The sequence below is a fragment of the Chiloscyllium plagiosum genome, unplaced genomic scaffold (assembly GCF_037043375.1).
Source record: "Chiloscyllium plagiosum isolate Xiang-an unplaced genomic scaffold, Cpla_swu_hap1 HiC_scaffold_13, whole genome shotgun sequence".
Lineage (NCBI taxonomy): Eukaryota > Metazoa > Chordata > Chondrichthyes > Orectolobiformes > Hemiscylliidae > Chiloscyllium > Chiloscyllium plagiosum.
In genome coordinates, this window is record NW_028270151.1 from 98,497,858 (window position 1) to 98,505,102 (window position 7,245).

The following is a 7,245-nucleotide window of genomic DNA, read 5'->3' on the forward strand; positions in this document are numbered from 1 at the left end:
ACTAAAAATCCCTATTTTTAACAAAGTTTCAAATATTATTAAAGGTTGCAGCCCTGGCATTTCCTACAGTGAGCTTTGTGGTGTTTAAATGTTCTGGTCAAAATGTGCTTCAAGCAGAAGATTTAAACATTGGTTTCTCCGAGTTCCCAGCCATTGCCCTTGCAGTTCCATAATAACTGCAAGCTCTTGCTCAGCCCCAGAGAGAACAGAATGTCCAGGCCCCGAACACATCCAAGCGCCATGATGTAGGCCTCAAAGCCCTCCGTTTCTTCCTGTCACGCCAAACCAAGCAGAACATGCTCAACCTCAACTACATTTCCTTTCAATCCTCCCACTTCCTCCAAACCAAAGGGGTAGCCATGGACACCTGTATGAACCCCAGCTATGCCTGCCTCTTCGTAAGATATGTGGAACAGTCAATCTTCCACAGCTACACCGATATCATTGCCCACCTTTACCACCGCTACATTGATGACTGTATCAACGCCACCTCATGCTAGCACAAGGAGATTGAACAGTTCATCAACTTTACTAAAGCCTTCCACCTTGACCTAAACTTCACAGGGACCATCTCGGACACCTCCCTCCCTTTCCTAGACCTCTCCACCTCTATCTCAAGTGACCGACTAAACTTTTAATGCAAGCCCACTGACTCCCACAGCTACCTGGGCTACACTCCTCCCACCCAACCTCCTGTAAAAATGCCATCCCTTATTGTCAATACCTCTGCCTCCACCGCACCTGCTCCCAGGAGGACCAGTTCCACCATAAAACATCCCGGATAACCTCCTTTTTCAAAGACTGCAATTTCCCCTGCCATGTGGTTGACGATGCCCTTGAACCCCAACCCTCCAATCGCAACAGGGAGCCCTCCTGGTCCTCATCTTCCACCGCACCAACCTCGCATACATCATATCATCCTCCGCTGCTTCCACCACCTGTAAACAGACCCCATCACTCGGGGTATATTTCCCTCCCTACCCCTATCTGCATTCCGGAGACACCATTCCCTCCGCGACTCCCTCGTCAGGTCCATGCCCCTCCACCAGCCCACACCTCCCCCCTCACCTCCGACAAGGCCCCAAATGATCCTACCACATCCCGGAGCAATTTATCTATTCTTCCACAAATGTCATCCACTGTGTCTGTTCCACCTGCTGTGGTCTCTTCTACATCAGGGAGACAGGACACTAACTTGCGGATCATTCCAGAGAACATCTCTGGGACACCCATTCCAACCAACCGCACGGCCCCGTGGCTGACCACTTTAACTCCCTCTCCCACTCCACTAAGAACAGGCCGGTCATATTCTGTTCATTTCCAATGAATAAATACAAAATAACCGAGCCTGAATTTGGGATGATGTTAACAGGATTTATTTTGATCTAAGCATGAACAGATTATTTTGACAAAACAGGTGGAGAGATTCACTTCCTGAAAAAGCAGCTCAAGTGGTATAAGCTGGCACCAAACCGAGTTTGGTCAATACTGAGGCAAAAATACAGCATACAGTCTTGAGTGAATTAAATAAAGAAACTGTGTTAGCTCCGGAACAAGATAGAGTGTATTAAATATGAACAAAGACACAAGTATTTTAGGATATAATAGAAAAGTAATTTATAGTATATTGAAATGCAAACAGAGATGTGAATTTGTGTCTCGCCATTCTTCCTAGCTAACTTAATCATTTCAGAAATGCCTTTGTTAAATTTCATGAATCATTTGTTGGTCCAGTCCACGAACCTTGCGAGGTCCTTGTTAAATTCTGAACCATCGCCTTCCAGGTTCACAGTGGCTGCGAGTTTCATGTTACAGCAAATTGTGAAGTTGTGCACTGTATGCCAATGTCTTAGTTCAAAATTTAAAGCAATCACAGCTCCAAACATTTACAAAATATCACTATGGATCTTCCTGGAATCCATAAAAATTGTCCCTTTGATCAATGATTTCTAAAATTTACTCACATATCTGTTGTGAAGGAGGTTTTCTAATAACTTGAAGTGCAAATGGTTCACATCAGTCGGAATACAGTAACATTTAATGTGTTACCCCACACAAAAAGAAATCAAGCAATATTCACAAGTTGCTCTCAGCAAGTCTATGATGGACTGTTTTATCAAACAAAATCATTTCCAATGTTGTGAGGGCTCGTCTATCTTCTGTGCAATGGTCTGAATTTTGTGTCTGACTGCAGATGAAACTGGCTGATCTGGGTAAAAGTACAGTTTGTGCCTTTCACATTGTTAATGTATATTGCTGACTTTAGTTGAATAACGTGATGTTGTCCCAGGCATCATCTGGCACCATTAATTAGACCATTAATTTCCACATCACTAGCCAGACTATCAGGTGGGGTGTATTGATCTCATTGAAACGAATGCTTGGAATATTTCCGGTATGAATCATGTGAAGTGGAGGCTCTGAACGAGACATAGAACATAGAACAATACAGCACAGAACAGGCCCTTTGGCCAACGATGTTGTGCCTAACATTTGTCCTAGCTTAAGCACCTATCCATGTACCTATCCAATTGCCACTGAAAGGTCACCAATGATTCTGACTCTGCCACTCCCACAGGCAGCACATTCCATGCCCCCACCACTCTCTGGGTAAAGAACATACCCCTGACATCCCCCCTATACCTTCCACCCTTCACCTTAAATTTATGTCCCCTTGTAACACTCTGTTGTACTCGGGGAAAAACTCTCTGACTGTCTACTCTATCTATTCCCCTGATCATCTTATAAACCTCTATCAAATCACCCCTCTTCCTTCGCCTTTCCAATGAGGAAAAGCCTAGCACTCTCAACCTATCCTCGTATGACCTATTCTCCATTCCAGGCAACATCCTGGAGACAAAGTAGGAAAGATGAATTTCGAGTAGTAGGAAGTTTTCACGACAGAGATAGATCACTTCGCCCATCGCGCCTGTATCGCGTGAAGACAAAGCCTTCCAGCCAACACCCAGTTTATAGCATGTTGTCCATAACCGTGCAGGTGATAGCACTGTAAACATTCGGGAACATTGTGTAGGGTCTAATCCATTATCAACATCGATATGATCTCCAATGTTGTAAATCCTGGCTTATGGGGAAAAAGTAGGGGCAGAACTGTATCAATATTCAAACAGTTGGTGCAGCCCTGAGGAGCTAATAGGCCCATTTCTAAACGTTGTTCCTCAGGATATTTTGACTATTCTTGACTTAATATCATTGTAAACTGACATGAAAAAAATGCAGACATGTTCCCCAGAAATGCTGACAGCAACATACCTTTATTCAGCCAAGATCAGCAACATGAATTAAGAAAGTTTTAAAAAAACTTTCTTTTAACTGATTATTGACAACACGGATTTCACAAAGTGCAAAGTACAGAGGGGAAAGGTGGAGGGGTGGGGGTGGGCGATGTTCGCTATTCCCTGATGTCTGGTTGCGTTTGTGAGCAACAGATGAACCTGCGAACCAGATTCAGGATGGTACTACAGGTATTTCAGCAGATACTGTGTACACGGAATTCTCCCAAAAATCAGCAATGACATGAACATTTATTTGTGATAGTGTTTGAAGCCAACTAAAATTGAACAATATGGTGGGAGAAGTTCCTTTCATTTCTTTGAACTAGTAACAAGGGACACTGTCTGTGGATCTGGGGTGGCAGGAGGATCTTTCACAGCAGAATGTGAGGGAACAGAGTCACCGTTGGAAATCCAGATAGACTGTAACTTTTGTCACTGGAGGGTGAGAGTTCGGGGTGGGGGTTGACCTCATATAAGTTTATAAAGCCATGAGTGGAAAGGTGAATGGCTCTAATTGACATGATTCGTACTGGAAATGTACGAAGCTTTCGTTTCAAAAATATCACATATCAATAAACTACACCTGACTCTACGGTTAGTGATGTGGAAATTAATGGTCTAATTAATGGTGCCAGACGATGCTGGAACAACATCTCTTTATTCAACTAAAGTCAGCAATATACATTCACAATGTGAAAGGCACAAACTGTACTTTTACCCAGATCAGCCAGTTTCATCTGCAGTCAGACACAACTTAAAATTCAGACCATTGCACAGAAGATAGACGAGCTCTCACAACATTGGAAATGATTTTATTTGATAAAAGAATCCATCGTAGACTTCCTCAGAGCAATTCGTGTCAACAAACTTGTTTTTTTGTGTGTGGGGGTAGCGCACGAAATGTTACTTTAATCCGATTGATGTGAACCATATGCACTTAAGAAGTTGTTTGAAAACGTCTATCACAGTAGATACGCGAGTAAATTTTACAAATCATTGATCAAAGGGCACAATCTTTTTTGGATTCGAGGAAGATCCATAGTGATATTTTGTAAATGTTTGGAGCTGGGATTGTTTTCAATTTTTGACCCAGACATTGGTGTATTTTCCCTATGGTGGGGGATTTAAACAATAGGGAACATGCTTTTCCAATGAGAGGAGAAATTTTTTTAAAAAGAGATCAGAGACAACTTTTTACACAGAGAATGGTTTGTGTGTGGGATGATCTGGCGGTGGATACTTACAACCTTTAGAAGACATTTGGATAAGTAAATAAATATCAAATGTTTGGATGGATATGGGCCAAGTACACACAGGTGGGATTAGTTTAGTTTGGGATTAGGACTGGCATGGACTGGTTGGACCGAAGGGTCTGTTTCCATGCTGTATCACTACATGACTCTATGACTATTGATCAATTTTTCTCAATACTAAACAGTGCTGTAGTGATCCTTGAATGAACTGTTGATGTTAAGGTTGTGTCTGAGACTCTGCGAATATTTCCTTCAATGAGTGGAGTGACTAGTTCTCCAAGTTACACAACTGAAAATAAACTTTTCTCCAGCATTGTTGCTGAGTCGTTTTGTTTCTGCGGAGGCGGTGGTTATAGTTTGCAGTTGGCTTTCCACCAACTGGTCAACCGTGAGACAAAATATCTTTGATCCACTGCAGAAACTCCACCTGCTTCCAGTAAATGAAACTGGGAACTCAAGGACCTTTTCTGCAGTCAGCTTAATTGCTGCCAATTCTTGGATCCGGCCGAGTAAAGGGAAAATGAATCAACTAAAGTAAAATCCTACCAAACAAACTATATTTTCCCATTTACTCACAATGGATGCATTTCACTTGGCATTTCTCCCTTTAAAAGGAAAGTCACTGAATACAGCATTCACTGTATGACTATCAGAAAACAGGACATTGAATGCAGTGACGTTCTGGTTAGTTCAGCCTGTTTATTGAGTATCTTTAAAGCTCCTGAAAATGAAGTTAATGGATCCAAAATCCCACATTGCAGTAACATTTGTTATCATCTCAAAGTAAATTAACAAAATTCAATTGGTTCAAACTCACATCACTTGTTACACCATTCTCTGATTCATGTATCTCATTAAAACTGAGTGGGCCCTTTATACATGGTTAATACTGGTGTAGTGCAACCGTGAATTTTTGCTGATTTTTATGAGTTAACTGCCCTGTCAGAGCTATCAGTGAGCAGAGAAATGTACTGTTTATAACCTACATTCGTGGTAATTATTACTGTAATACTCTCTAACTTAACCAAACATTCCTGATGTACCCAGACTGTTACCTGCAATGGTTTAGACGTTGAGGGTTTAAAAAAAAGTTATGGACTGTCTTGTTCTAGTTCATTTGATGCTCTTTCAAAAGTTTACCTCGGTGTTATGTATCACTGCGGACTCACATTTTGTTTCTCAGGCACACAGCTTTCCTTTACTGTGCATTTTAGTGTCGGAGCAATTTGAAAAAGAAATGCAGGGAGAGACATTCTGCAATGTAAGGAGGTGCTTCTAATCTCCGGGTCCAAACTGTTTAGTGACATACACTCACATTCTGAACATAATCACTTTAGACATGCTCTATATTAGGTTGCCGAAACTGAATTTAGAAACGCAGATTAGAAATGGTATGTTATTTTGTAATGTGAGAGAGACTTTGAGTGACAGCAAAAATAAAGTCATTCATTTTGTTGGCTAATAATATTATTGAAGTTCTTTTTAGCTTTATCTGCTTGTGGTGGAATGTAGGATTAAAGGGAGTTAACTTCTAATTGAATATTCTAAATATAATCACTTTGGACACGCTCTGTATTCAGTTGACTAAATTGAATTTTGAAATGTCTAGTATGAATTACATGTTATGTTGAGTGCGACAGAGACTTGCAGTATCCAGGGAAGAAAAGCTCAACTGTTTTATTAGCTAGTAATATGTTTGAACTTTAATTTTAGTTTTATCTGCTTGTGAATGAATGTAGAAATAAAGGGAGATAACTTCCAGTTGAATTTGTTTTTTTTTAAACAAAATACATGCAACTATCATGTGAAACAGACCTGAAGCCACTCAAATTTACTTCCAAAGAAGCTATTCAGCAAAAGAAATATCCCAAGATGCGTATGTGTCCATGTTTAAGCAGAACCTCATGTAAAGACATGACCCCATGTGTTCGGGATGTACAAGCTGATACCAGGATCCAGTCTGAGCCTCCAGCAGGAAACCAACACGCGGAAGCTGTAAGCCTGCCCCTTCCGATGGCTATATAAATCCTGGGCACTTGACCGTAATTCAACACTCCTGGGTCGGATCTGTTTAGAAAGATCTTAGCAGAACCACTTCCGACAAGTTATCAGAATGATTGCGTCGACACTTTTTCTCAGTTTGTTACTGACTTTCTTATCATGTGAGTGTTTTTTGTTCAAGTCTCTCTTTGTGACTGTCTCAATGTTAGTCTACGGCAGGAATGTAAAAGACTCAGCTATCAATTCACCAACATTAATGCTCATGGTTTATTTGTTTTCTTTTTTAAAGGTGTCCAGTCGGAGGTTGTTTTGACCCAGCCAGAGGCAGAGACTGGCCGTCCCGCAGGCAGCCTGAAACTGACCTGTAAAACCAGCGGGTTCGATCTTGGCAGCTACTCCATGAACTGGGTCCGACAGGTTCCCGGACAGGGTCTGGAGTTGCTGCTGGACTACTATAATTCAAACAGCAATAACTATGCACCAGCGATTAAGGGTCGATTTACTGCGTCCAAAGACACTTCAAACAACATTTTCGCGTTGGACATGGAGAACCTGAAGATCGAAGACACCGCCATCTATTACTGTGCAAGATACCACAGCGAGAGGAACCAGGGCTGGACCCGTTCAAAAACAGCTCGAGGGAACATTTTGTCAATTCCATCATATACTGACGGTCAGTACGAGTTTTAAATGCA

General features: G+C 41.6%; 1 pseudogene across 1 annotated transcript; it reads left to right on the top strand.

The window, feature by feature from the left end:
• The first annotated feature begins 6,627 nt into the window (after positions 1-6,627).
• LOC148148385 (Ig heavy chain V region pseudogene) lies at positions 6,628-7,240 on the top strand (annotated as a pseudogene). Its single transcript, XR_015758982.1, has 2 exons — positions 6,628-6,711; positions 6,840-7,240. The product of XR_015758982.1 is annotated as an Ig heavy chain V region pseudogene (transcript).
• The last annotated feature ends 5 nt before the right edge of the window (positions 7,241-7,245 follow it).